The sequence below is a fragment of the Anabrus simplex genome, chromosome 1 (assembly GCF_040414725.1).
Source record: "Anabrus simplex isolate iqAnaSimp1 chromosome 1, ASM4041472v1, whole genome shotgun sequence".
Lineage (NCBI taxonomy): Eukaryota > Metazoa > Arthropoda > Insecta > Orthoptera > Tettigoniidae > Anabrus > Anabrus simplex.
In genome coordinates, this window is record NC_090265.1 from 212240860 (window position 1) to 212254693 (window position 13834).

At 37.5% G+C, this 13834-nt stretch overlaps 1 protein-coding gene across 2 annotated transcripts in view; it reads right to left on the reverse strand.

Moving 5' to 3' along the window:
• The window catches only part of unc-45 (unc-45 myosin chaperone), a 30750-nt gene that overhangs the window by 13248 nt on the left and 3668 nt on the right, over positions 1-13834 (reverse strand). Inside the window, exon 2 of one of the 2 annotated variants that reach the window (XR_011019099.1) lies at positions 10964-11217. The gene's annotated coding sequence lies outside the window, so the exon portion shown is untranslated. Of the gene's footprint in view, positions 1-7715; positions 11218-13834 lie in introns of those variants that run through there. The other variant, XM_068230722.1, reaches the window with a different exon arrangement.

The following is a 13834-nucleotide window of genomic DNA, read 5'->3' on the forward strand; positions in this document are numbered from 1 at the left end:
TTGTCATCATCACTGTTGTTTTACTTTTCTCTGTGCTTACTTTCATCCCAAATTTTTCTATCTCTTGATTCCATACATATACTTGTTTTTGCACTTCCATTTCATCCTCATCCCATATCACTATATCATCTGCAAACAACATGGCTTTTGTTGCCTGTCTTCCCAATCTCTGTTTAATGTTCTTATGAATTCCATCCATGACTATGATGAATGCTATGGAGGAGAGTACACTTCCCTATCAGAGACCAGTTTCAACTTTAAACCATTTTGTTTTTCCTATACTAGTCTTCACATTACTAACGCACAATTTTTGTACATAGCTTTTATCATTTGCACTTCCACTTTGTTAACTTGTTTTTTCCTTAATGTGTCCCATATCAACTGTCTGGGCACACTGTCATAAGCCTTCTCAATGTCAATAAATGCCATCACTATGCCTTTTACAAACTGCGATAATACCGATATGTTGGTACGTTTATTCTACAAATATTTTTCATATTTGTTGTTCGGTGTTTTTCACACCTTTTAATACTCTCCTCTCATTTTTAGAAGTGGTAGATATAGCTTTCATTGTACCCACATGTACAAGACATAAAATGTACTCATGTTGAATAAAACATATCAAGTCTTACATATCCCTGCTGGATAGTTTTTGTGTATTCTTGCTTAACACGTTTTCTTTCCTTGTTCCATGCAGAAATGCCTTAACGAGGTTTTAATGTATTTCTGAATGCAACGATCAAGACAGAAAGGAAGCTGGGTATAAATGAATTACAGGAGCCCTTTGTTAAGAATGGAAGATGATGGGTCACACAGACTCTGCCACGAGAAAACAAGCAGCAGTGCGAAATATATCATAGCTAATGGGTTTTAAGGTAATAGACACAAAGTATAAAGTCTATAGTGTTGGCAATGAATAGATCAAGGTGTTTAATTTACTCAAAGAAGTTTCCAGACTCAAAACTGATGAAAATTCAAAAATGAGCAATAAAATGAAAATCCACAGCCTGTTTCCAATCATTTAACCAGGTCAGGAATGGAAAGAATGAAGCCCACACATAGTGGTGAGGACAAGAATTGTGCCGGCTGCCGAAGCTTGTCACACCCCTCTGCAGCAATGATTAATGACTGACAGATGAAATGATATTGGAGTGTTGCTGGAACTAAAGATGATTGAAAATGAAAATCCACAGCCTGTTTCCAGTCATTCGACCGGGTCATCATCCATAAAATAACTGGTAATAAGTTGATGGCTCTGTAGTGCTATCCAAAGACAACTGAGCTTTCTTAATTACCAACTGTCTGAAAGGTTCCTCTCAGTAATGATTTAAGCAATTCACGCTCAAAATATAGCTTCAAAATACCAGAAGTGTGCCAACCTTCATTATTACTAGTTTACAGGAAATTAGCCAAATAGCTGTGTAATTGAAAAGAAGTCTATTTGGACACATAATTTCCTACCTCACACATTTATACACTGTGGCAATGGCATGTGTTTTTGGTAAAAGAAAGAAAATGATGTGCAAGGCCTCTAGAATTCAAAACCGTTATTAATGACTTTAAGGCACTTCTTCTCAACCAGTAGCTGAATTGTCAAACTATCATTAGGCTCCTGGAGGTGAGGAAGACATATCTGACTATTAATAGATGGAACAATTAACATAATAATTTATTAAAAATTATTAAGAACAATAATCCAATAAATACATCGTACCCAGAAATAACTTGCCAAAAGTCTACTAGCATTGACGTATACAGGGTGATCGGAAACAACGTGAACCGAGTATATCAGTGTTAGAGGGTTGGTCATGCTGATAAACAATTTGAAAGAAATAATTCTATGTCTCACACCGTTCTCATTTTGTCAGTTGCTGAAGCAATCAGATCACTTTGCAGGCAAATTCAAGTGGATTTTGCATGGCAGTATTACTAATCTGCATGTGACTTAAGAATGACTTGAGAGCCATGCCGAGAAATCAGCATCAAACACAAACACCCTGTTGGTTTTAGCCATTGTCACCGCAGCGCACTTGTTTTGGCGTGATCCTGTCAGATCGGAAGTCTGTTTTCAAACATCTCTTCTGGACATGTTTTATTCTTCGACTGGTGCTCATGCTGGTCTTGAGCCACATACAGGTTTAGCAACAGCGCCTCACAAAGCACATTTGATTTGCCCGCGAAGTGATCCGATTGGCTAACTTCAGAAGCTGATAAAATGACGATGTGAGATACTGAATTGAGTTGGCGATGCTGACTCGATCGGCCCTTTGACAGTGTGAAAGTCGGCTCCGAATATATTGAGTGATTTAAGTGGTTGTGATGTTTTTGCAAGAGTGAAATATAGGGAAGTGTAGGTGCAATTTGTTAAAGGACAGCATCGACATTTTCGCTATGTAAATTCAGGAAGCCATAAGGAAGAAAGGTCAATATTTATCTCATTGTTAGCAGAATTTTGAGCGTAAAGTGACAATTGATCATAGCGTGTAGTGCCAACTTTATACTTTACATAACTTCAAATTACACGGCCGGTGGATCGTTACGAGGTGGTGACTTTCATCATGTCAGAGAAGTGTACAGCCTCAGCAGAAACAGATCGGTGCAACATCTGCAAAAAGCAAGTCGCCAATGGAGACGAAGCTGTCGAATGCGAGATTTGTAACAGATGGCAGCACTTCGGTTGCACGGAAATGACTAAAGGGGAATTTGATATAATCAAAAGAAGACACAGCATGCTAACTTGGCTATGCAGTAAACGCAAATCAAAAATAAAGGCTATCAATATGGAAGAGGAACTGCTAGATGAACTTTCGACACGGATTCAAACTATAATAGATTCCGTGAAGAATAGCTTAGAGCAACAAGTAAGGAAAGAAATGCACAATGCGTTGCGGAAGGAATTTGAAACTCGCAGATCTTCTTAAGTGTAAGGCTCAGAGTCTTTCTGAAATACAAGGGGCAGGATCATCTTCGAATATCGGACCACCGAATCCGCATTCAGCAATGATTATAGATACTATAACCCCACATCAATGAGGGAAAATGGGATGTAAGGCATGTGTGGGAAATGATGGACCTGCAATAGAGTCACAGCACAAAAAAGAAGAAATGAGCTCCAAAGCTTCAGAAAAAGAGAGGGAAGAAAAGAAGGAAACTAGCTCAGACAGGGATCCCACGAAATTACATACAAGAGAAAACACCGTATTGAAAACGACCATGAAAGGGACATAATTGATCTGGAGGAAAACGACAAACCGGAGGAAAGTACTAGTAACGTTTATGAAAAAATAAAGAAAAGGAAAGAAGACCAACAAAGAGAAACAAATCGCAGGAACTTAAGAGATACCAGAGGAATAACACAAGAAACCCTTGAACACAAAGAACACTCATGGAAGAAACCAGTACGAGGTACGAGAGAAAGAGTTACGAAACTGAAAATGGTGGAGAGAAATGCCTGGTTATAAATAGGAAGACTAGATCCAGACACCATCGAGGCCGATATTGTACATAACCTAAGAGAAAACAAAGTGAAGGGTAGAATTTACTGTGATATAGTTAGTGAGAAACCCGGTTCAAGAGCATTCAAAATAGGGATTCCAATGATTGATCTTGAGAGAGTTCACGAAAGTTCCTTCTGGCCTTCTAGTGTGTTCTGCCGGCTCTTTTGGCAACCCTGGAAGTTTAGAGGCTTGCAGCAACGCTATTAACATCACGAACTGGAATGTTGAAAGGATTAAGAGGTGCCCTGAATCTACTGACGAAGAACATAATAGTAAAGTACGATATCTGCATATTGACAGAAACCTTCATCATAGAACATAATAGCATCATTATACAAGGATTTTACACTACGAGGTAACAGCAAAAATGCCCGGAGGAAGAGGAAGACCATCAGGAGTAGTATTGGTATTGGTTAAACCCCATCTCACCCCCTGTAAACAGCTAATGGGAGAAGATGACATGCCTGTCGTACGGACTAAGATTGGTGTAATTTTGGCAGCGTATTTCAACTCCGAATACTCCGCAATGGATATTATTGACAGTCTCGGCATAGCGTTGAACAAGGTAAAAAAAAAAATGAGAGAATTATATTAGTAGGTGATCTAAACTGTGCCATAGATAAGCAAAAAGGGAGTTATGGAGTTCCTGCAATCACAAGGTCTAAAGCTGCTTAACCGACAATCCGACTGGACGTATGTCTGTCCAAACGGAGGGAGTACTATAGATCTCATCCTTACTAAGGGATTCAAGATAGTTGGCCCAGCTAAACAAGTTTGCTCAGACGAAGTCGTCGTGAGAAAACACATCCCGGTCAGCGCAAAGATCATCTCAAGCATATGCGAGACTAAAGAAGAAAAGAAAGCCAACACACTTGGCAAAAAAAAAAAATCGACATTGAGAAAAAAGGCCGAGGCTATGGAAAATCTGCTAGGACACATCAAATCTACGTTGGAAACACCAGGAGGAAAACTCTACATGATATTTGTAACTACTCGAAGGCTTTCGATTTAGTGAACAGGGGGATCCTAAATCAAGAAGCTGGAGAAATTGACTGGAAGATCAAACATGACAATGCTTATATCAAATATATCAGCGGAAAATTATGTACAAATGGATGATGGGATAGACGTATCAGAGTGGATACCACAGAAAATAGGGGTCCTCCAAGGAGATCCACTAAGCCCAATCTTGTTTAACGCCTTTACATGCAATGTAGGGGTAAAGATAAAAGAAAATACCAATGCGAAAATGTATATCTACACAGATGACATGGCAATTGCTTCAGAGAACGTCGATGTACTGCAACGAACTATGGATTTCCTCGTGGAATGGGCAGAAGAAAATGAAATCTGCATAAACGAGGACAAAACAGAAATTATGATTTTCAGGAAGGGTGGTAAATTCGCGGAGGCTGACCAAATAATGTGTAGAGGATCACATGTAAGAAGAGTAAATCATTTCAAATATCTTATCAAGGACTAACTCTGCAAACAAGTGGGCATTGCTTCCGAATACACATCAGATCCAGGATGGTTGCTGCGATCAGAGCAATGAACGACATAGGGAATGTTACCCTTATTGCAGTAGAGACAGCTATGCAGTTATTTAAGGCAAAGGTAATACTGGTGCTGACATAGGGTCTTGAACTCATAGGAGAGTACCTTACTTATAAACAACTGGAGAAAATCAAGGCTCGCTACCTCAAAAGGGTCCTGGGAGTATCAAAGACAACCCGATCGCGTTTGGTATATGAGCTAATGAGGGAAACGTACCTGATGAGCTGATACTGCCAGTTAATGTGGCATACAAGAAGCTTCTACAAGATCAGAAAGCCAAGAAAATGGAAATTTGGGATTCCTTCTACACTACCGAGGCCATGATGGACAGAAGGTGGATGGGTACAAATTATCAGCTGCGCCACATTGCTACAAGAATGGCGCTCCATGGTTTCCATTTTAAGTTGTGCTCAGAGAAGAAATTCCATGACCCAAGTGATCAGTGTGTGTGCAAGCTTTGTGGTCAAATCTGCGGGCGATATCATATACAGGAATGCTCCGAGAGAAAGTGCTCAATTAGTGAATTTGTGAAAGACTAATAGTGATCTCTGCCTGAACTAAGCAGGTGTGGATGTATATATGTCATTGTATTCTTGTTTTATGGCCATTGGCTGCATTAAAACATTATTATTATTATTATTATTATAATATTGAGTGATTTATTTCAAATTATCAGTATGACTAACCCTCTAATGCTGATATATCCAGCTCATGTTGTTTCTGACCACTCTGTATAATTAAAATTTTAGGACTCTTGGAAATCAAAGGTCAAATCGTTTAAAAACCATTCCATCTTAGGAAAACTGGATTGTAATAAAGTCAAGTATGAATAAGGTATGATACATCTAGTAGTTTCTTCTAATAAACCATATAGGGTGGTCAGAAACAACGTGAACCGGATATATGAGCGTGAGAGAGTTAGTCATGCTGTTAAATAATTTGAAAGAAATAATTTAATATCTCGCACTTTTGTCATTTTATCAGCTGCTGAAGTTAGCCAATCTGATCGCTTGGCGAGCAAGTTCAAATGAGCTTTGCACAGCATTGTTGCTAAATCTGCACGTGACTTAAGAACGGCTTGATAGCGATGGCAAGAAATCAGCATCAAACACAAACACACCGTTGGAGTGTCACTGTAGTGTACTTGCTTTGGAGCAATGCAGTGAGCTTGGAGGTCTGTGTTCAAACCCCATACCTGGCAACGTTGTATTCTTCGACTGATGGTTTCATTCAAATAATAATACTAGATTATAAATTCCACCTGTTCAATACACAAGAGTTTTTTAAAATTTAAATTTAAGAAATACTTCTTAACATATTAGATATAGGGACATGTTTCACCCATAATGGGGGCATCATCAGCCTAAAAATCTCATATATGAAAGAAAGATCAGGATCCTGATTGTTCTTATATGTAGTTTTTAACTATGGTCTAAAATATAAATAAGAGGTACAAATGTGTGTAAAATGACTAGCAAGTAGAATATAGTAGTTATAAGTACTCTTATGACAAAGTCTTATAATCAGTCCTTATTGTAGATCTTTACGAATGTCTTGTTTTTTAAATGTGTTAACAAGTAGTTAGTTAAAAGTTAAAAAAGAATATGTAAATTGCTGCATTGAAAATCTGGTAAATATGGTCTCTTATTCTGGAGATGGCATAAGGAGCTAATAATAGCTTAATATTTAGGATAAAAGTCACTCTTAGTGGTAGTTAAATTTCAATTAAGGTATGAGATTTTTAGGCTGCCGATACCCTCATTATGTGTGAAACATGTCCCTATATTTAATATGTTAAGAACTATTTCTTAAATTTAAATAAAAACCTCTTATGTATTGAACAGATGGAATTTATGATCTAGTACAGTGAAACCTCAGAATGCGAGTAACTTGGTCTACGAGCGTTTTGCAAGACGAGCAAACATTTTGAATAAATTGTAACTTGATAAGCGAGTGAGGTTCCGCAATACGAGCGTCACGTGTGCCTACGTTTTCCCCTCCCCTGTTCGTTTGTTGAATGGATAACGAGATCTTTGGTCCTGTAGTGAAGAAATACCTTTCAGAAAATAATCTGCCGCTCAAAGTCTTGCTGGTTATGGACAATGCTCTTGCTGGAGGAATTCAAGTTCGTTAAGGTTAAGTTCCTTCCTCCCAACACTACTCCACTACTCCAGCCTATGGATCAGCAAGTCATTTCGAACTTCAAGCACTATTTCAGCGATGCTTCGAAGTGACTGAAGGAACAAACCTTACCCTCCGAGAGTTTGGGAGAAATCATTTCCCCATCGTGAACTGCCTGAAGATCATCGATAAAGCCTGGGATGGAGTCACCAAGATAACTCTCACTTCCTCTTGAGGAAAAGTGTGGCCTGACTGGTTCTTGGACGTGACTTTGAGGGGATTGTTGGTGACAATGAGCCGCCGATTGCCGATGAAATTGTGTCCATAGGGAAGACTATGGGGCTGGAGGTGAATGACGTCGACATTCAAGAGCTGGTGGAAGAACATAGCCAGGAACTGACCACCAACGAACTGATGGACCTGCATCGTGAACAACAGGAGGAGGTTATGAAGATCTTGTCCGGGGAAGAGGAGGAGGAAAAGTCAATGGAATCTCTCACTTCAACTAAGATTCGGGCAACGAACTGATGGACCTGCATCGTGAACAACAGGAGGAGGTTATGAAGATCTTGTCCGGGGAAGAGGAGGAGGAAAAGTCAATGGAATCTCTCACTTCAACTAAGATTCGGGAGAAGCGAAAAATGTGGGAAACGGTGCAGAATTTTGTAGAAAATCACCACCCAAATAAGGCTGTAGCAGTGCGAGCAATGAATCAGTTCAATGACAATGCAATGACACATTCTCATGAAATCCTCAAAGAGGCAAAAGCAACAGTCATTGGACAGATTCCTCGTTAAAGATGCACGAAAAGAAAACAATCCCAGTGAGCCAACAGACAGCAGGGATTCCGTTAGTGAAATTCGTGTTATACAGTAACTCTTCTCATGTCATCTCTCGTCTCCCTCACACCAACAATGACTCCACTGTAAGGAAAAGTTCACTTTAATCTGTTTTACGTTATATTTTGATTCAGAAATGGTATGCGAATAAATATTTTTGTGTTGTGGTCGAATCATCCGCGTTTCAGTTGTTTCTTATGGGAAAACTTGCTTTGATATATGAGCATTTTGGATTACAAGCATGTTGCCGGAACGAATTATGCTCGCAATCCAAGCTTCAACTGTATTATTATTTGACTAAGTATATTTCAATACGGACCATAACATGAGATTTATAACATGTAATGGTGCTTTCATGCCGGTTTTAAACAACATGCAAATTTAGCAACAGTGCCACGCAAACCCCATTTGAATTCACCCACAAAGTGATCTGACTGGCTAACTTCAGCAGCTGATAAAATGACAATGGCACAAGATACCAAATTATTTCTTTAAAATTATTTATCAGCATGACCAACTCTCTAACACTCATATACTCAGTTCATGTGGTTTCCAACCACACTGTATATAATAATATTTCAACACTGTTAAGAATTTTTATCAAATTTACATTGCTTACAATATGAGTAAATTTTCTACAAAACAGGACCACAAAAATGTTACATAAATTGTAATTTCACTAACTTTTAACATGCCAAAAGACAAAACAAAATTGATCATAACTTTAATATACAGAGTGAGACAAACCTAATGCACTGAGGAATTCACAGGCTGTAGGAGTTCCTGTATGACTGCCAGGGGCTGTGGAGCTCCAGGCTAGACATGGGAATTTGCCTAAGGGAAAGAGAAACTTTCTATTCAGCCAGCTGAGGGCTTGTATGGAAGCAGATAAGGCATGTTACAATGAAAATGAGACACGCATGACACTGAATATTTCTTGCTGAGACATACCTTTTTAAAATAGTCTCATGAAAAACCGCTGCATAATATTCACAGATGCTATGCAGAGGCCGCTTGGTCATAAAAAAAGTACTCTGGAGTGGTTGTTTATGAAGTGGCGAGAAACAGGATCCATTTCTGATACGGTAACACGAGATACCAAAAACAAGCTCTAAAGGATGAGATGCTTCAAAATATTCAAGTCAGAATGGAAATGAGTACAAAAAGTAGACTTATTTGCATAAGAATGTGACATTTCTCAAGATTCTATAAATTAACCCCTACTGACAATACATGTACTTCCAGCAGGATAACGCAAGAGCTCACACGTGCCTTTTGTTCCATCAGCTGCAGACTTGGCCTCCACCCAAATGTTTGCCACACTTAAGTGCCCATGATTATTAAAACTGGGACCCTAAGTGACCAGGAATAACACTAGCTCTTTTCCAGCTGTGGAATAAAAGATCACAAGTGTAATATGTAGTATAAGCCAAAAATATTGAAAGTTTTCCAAAACTTTCTGTGCCTCTGTGACTTGTTTTTGGATATAAAAGGTGAACGTTTTAAACAGCTGCTGTATGGTACAGGCAAAATAAATTGTCAATTAAATATATTATTCCAGTGGATAATGTTGTGGCACTCCTTGCCAAGGTTACATGGACTGTCAGTCAAACAGGACCTGCTGCAGCCTGTGAATTCTCCAATGCATTAGGTTTGCCTCTCACTGTATTTACATATGAACAGAAACAGATTTAATTACATGAACCAGTAACAAGTACTCATGGTGGCAATTACAATGATAAAAAAAGTCAGTCAAGTCAGTCACTCCATTTTAAAGATAACATGTGAATTCAGACACATCTTTGAGCCCGGTATACTGGGTTATTCAACTAAGTTTATTTCACTTCAGATTTGTTGGAGATATTGACGGTCTGTTTTCTCCTTGATGACTGGTAATAATGTTTATATCAACATAGTTTATTTATGGTCTTATTCATAGCTGATGTCAAGTAAAAATCCTAACATTTTGTATGGTAACAATTTCATTGATGTAGAAGAAAACAGAATACTGCTTCCTCCGAAGTGAACAACTTCTATGAATAACTCTGTATGAAAGACTTTGATACTACATAAATGTGGACAGTCTTTACAAGTATTACAACACAAATCTAATTTCACTATACAATGGTGAATATCACAGAGTCATTACAAGTCAAAATTGAGAAGTTGCTCTCTGGTGCCTTTTAATTTAGATCTTCTGGAACTTAAATATTCATGGTTTTTTAAATAGATGTATTTCTAAATATTTTAGTTCTTTGGATATTACTAGCTACAGAATATAATACTGTAGTCTCAAGGATTATCCCTTCCTAAGCCAGTTGGAAGGCTTTCAATTATCGCCTATTAATTGATGTTCCTGCTTATTATCATTATCATCATCAAACATGCATCTCACTGGGCATGTATGTCAGAGGTAAAATGTGTGTTGTATTAATTTCAAACTGGTTAATGTGTTCACCATAAACTAGTAGTTTATACAATAAAGAGAAAAAGGAACTGACCATTAAAATTATTTTGTATCTCCTGACTTAATATGCCTCTTTGGCATTTAATTGGGTTCTTTTTATTACTTATACCCATAAATCAATTCCAGAGATGGGTCATGTAATAGCAAAGGTATGGAATAATTCTCTTAATCCAAGTACTGGAAATATAGAAACCCCACATAGATACAAAAACGTTTCTTAGGTCAGCATACAACCATGTTTTATTTACAATATTCATGTGGTTCACAATATAAATAAATAAATAAATAAATAAATAAATAAATAAATAAAGTGAAAATTATATATGAATATATAATTACTGTACTTGCAGCTCAATAATACTCTTAAAATTTCTGTAAGTCAATACTATATAACACCTACTGTAAAGAAAACTTGAAGGATCACTTTAGCAACCAAATTGAAAAATTAGTGGCAACAACTAATTTGGTTCTGGTTCATTTACCTGCATTTGGTTTTAAGAGGTGCCAGAATGCCAAAAAGGTATTCCATGATGTACCAATAAATCTAATGTCATGGACCTCTCTCATAGCACTCTTAAATCCCAACCGATTGCAGAGGTAATCATACTCTCAAACTCCCTCTGTGGATGAATGATAGAGTGTCGTTCTCTGGATCCCAAGATCACAGGTTCAAGACCGGAAACTCAGATTTCTCAGGGGCGAAAAAAGTCCATTTGGCACTCTGGGTCGTACAATGCTGGAATGTAAAAGATCTCTGGTGACAAATTTGATGTTAACCCAATAAAATTAATTAAAATTCATCCATAGATAGCTCAACAGACAAATATTTCTCCACCATCTAGCAGAGTAAAATGGAACATTAAAACTGACCGACATGCAAACAGCCTAGACGGCGTCAAATCAAAGTGCTTGCATGCGGTACCTGAGGCCATTCAATTATCATCATCATCATCATCATCATCATCATGGAATGCACGCGCTTAAACAATTAGGCTTTACAATCAATAAAAAATATAATTATTACTATGTAAATTGTGTCATTTGTAAGATATTACTTTCCACAGACTAAGTGGCTGGCCTTCTAAGCCCAAGTTGGTGGATTCGATCCCAACCAAGTCTGGTGGTATTTGAAAGAGATCAAATACACCAACCTTGTTCTGGTAGATTTACTGCCATGTAAAAGAACTGCTATGGAACAAAATTCCAATAAACCTGCATTTCTGAAAACCGTAAAATTAGTTGGTGGGATATAAAATCAACAACATTATTATCATTTTTCCACAGAGTAGCAGAGAAGTAGCAGCATCACCAGAAGAATAAGTAGTTTAATTCATCCAATTTGGCTTAAAACTGCATTGGTCATAGGGCCTAACTGCTCTTCTGACAGTCAAGGTGAATGGCTTACTAAAAGCACCAAGTGACACTTAAACTAGGTATTAAACATACAAACTCTCACTAAAATGATAGGGAATCAGGTTGAGGTTCAAGTATTTCAGCAAGAAATGATTCACCTGTGAATTTATTCTTAGTGGCCTTTAAATTATACCTGCAGACCTTGTTAAAATACTGAAAAGAATACACAGTAAAATCATAACTAATTTAATACTCCCATAAAATGTCCTCTTCATTAGAAATATGAAAGAGATATCGCACAGTTTTCACTCATTCAACATTTTAATCGTCTACTCGACTATAAGAAACAAAAAAATATTACCTTTCAACATAGAACTACAAAAAAAGTACCATATTTAACCGAATAATCCCTGCCGTCGAATAATGCCCGCACCCTCATTTTAGGAAGGCTCATTTTGAAAAAAAATGAAATGAACTAAAATTCCTTCCATTGAAAGAGTAACGTAGGCATAAACAAACATTTCATATCACTCCGCGAGATCCAAGTGGTCTTTACGCAAATATGAACATGAAGATTTACGGATATGGCTGCTTTGCCCGAGATGATAAAAATATATTATCACTGCTATGAAATATATTTTCCATGAAAATGGGCAAGCAGGCCTACTTACGTGACAGGTATTTAATTAATCTGAACTTGCAATAGGCTCAATTCCATGTAGATGGGAAGATTCGTTGTCTCTTGCATCACTAGAATCCTCTCCTAAATTACTTTCAAGTTTGTCACACTCCACGTCTAAAACACTTCTAACACGTGGTCTCTTTTTACTAGACAGTAACACGACTGGTGGTGGATAATTCTTTTCGTGCAATGTAAACACTTGAAATACACACCGGCAAAATCTGATGTTAGTTTTGCGAAACAGTAAAACCTTGTTAATTCGAAGTCTTTGTAATACAGAAATCGGACTTCCAATTATGTGATTTTGAATTAACAGCCATCTTGTAATTCAGAAATGCCAATCCTCGCCAGCTTTCACAGATTCTGCTTTTCTGAGTACTGCCTGCTACGTGACACTGTGGCGTTCCTTAAAACGCTGAATACAAAATAATTACGACTTCACTCTATTTTCAACTATGAAACACACTATAGACACACCGACGTGAGTGAAAGTGCGGAAAGCTACCCCTGCACGTTCCGGAAGACGCGTTCTATTGTGACGCGGAGAAATTTTCAATTGAAATTACTCTGTAAAATACAATACTATTTTAAAAAATGTAAAGTCAGTTTAGAGTTAAAAGTCTGAATTGTTTTCCGTTTAAATATGACATATGGGGACAGTTTTCTTCCATCTATGGTTGCACAAAGCATAACTGTTTACTCAGCATCGAAAACTAGGCGAGCCAGAAGCGTGTTGGCAACCTTGACGCAAATAAAACCTGCACCCCAACTTCGTGCCTCAAATTTTTTTAAAAAATATGCAGGGATTATTCGTGTATTACAGTAATGACTTAGTAATTCACTAGAGAACAAATTTTATATCTTCCACAAATGATCAGTAGCCTAACGTTATTATAGTCAATAATAACTGCTGGTCGTCAGTGTGTTACAATTTTACTACACAGGGAAAAGGGATAAAATTCTCTTCTCAAATATTTCAAAAACTTCCACATATCACCAGAACAAAACCAACCAATGCATAGGCTACTCTCATTGTGGTCAACTACATTCATCAGTAATTGAAACATAACAGTCTTCATTTGAATGCCCAGTAACAGACTATTTCATTAAATTTTGCATGAACAAGTAGAGGTGGTCAACTAGCAAAACTAACTGATTACATGAACGAATTGGATCCACAAAATGTCACTGTAATATTTGTCCCAAATGGAAGATAATAATAATTGCTTTTACTCAAATAAAGTGTAAAATCTGCGGTAGGGGTAAATTAAGAAACAGTACGAAATATTTTACTTGTAGAGAATAATACGGATTCATA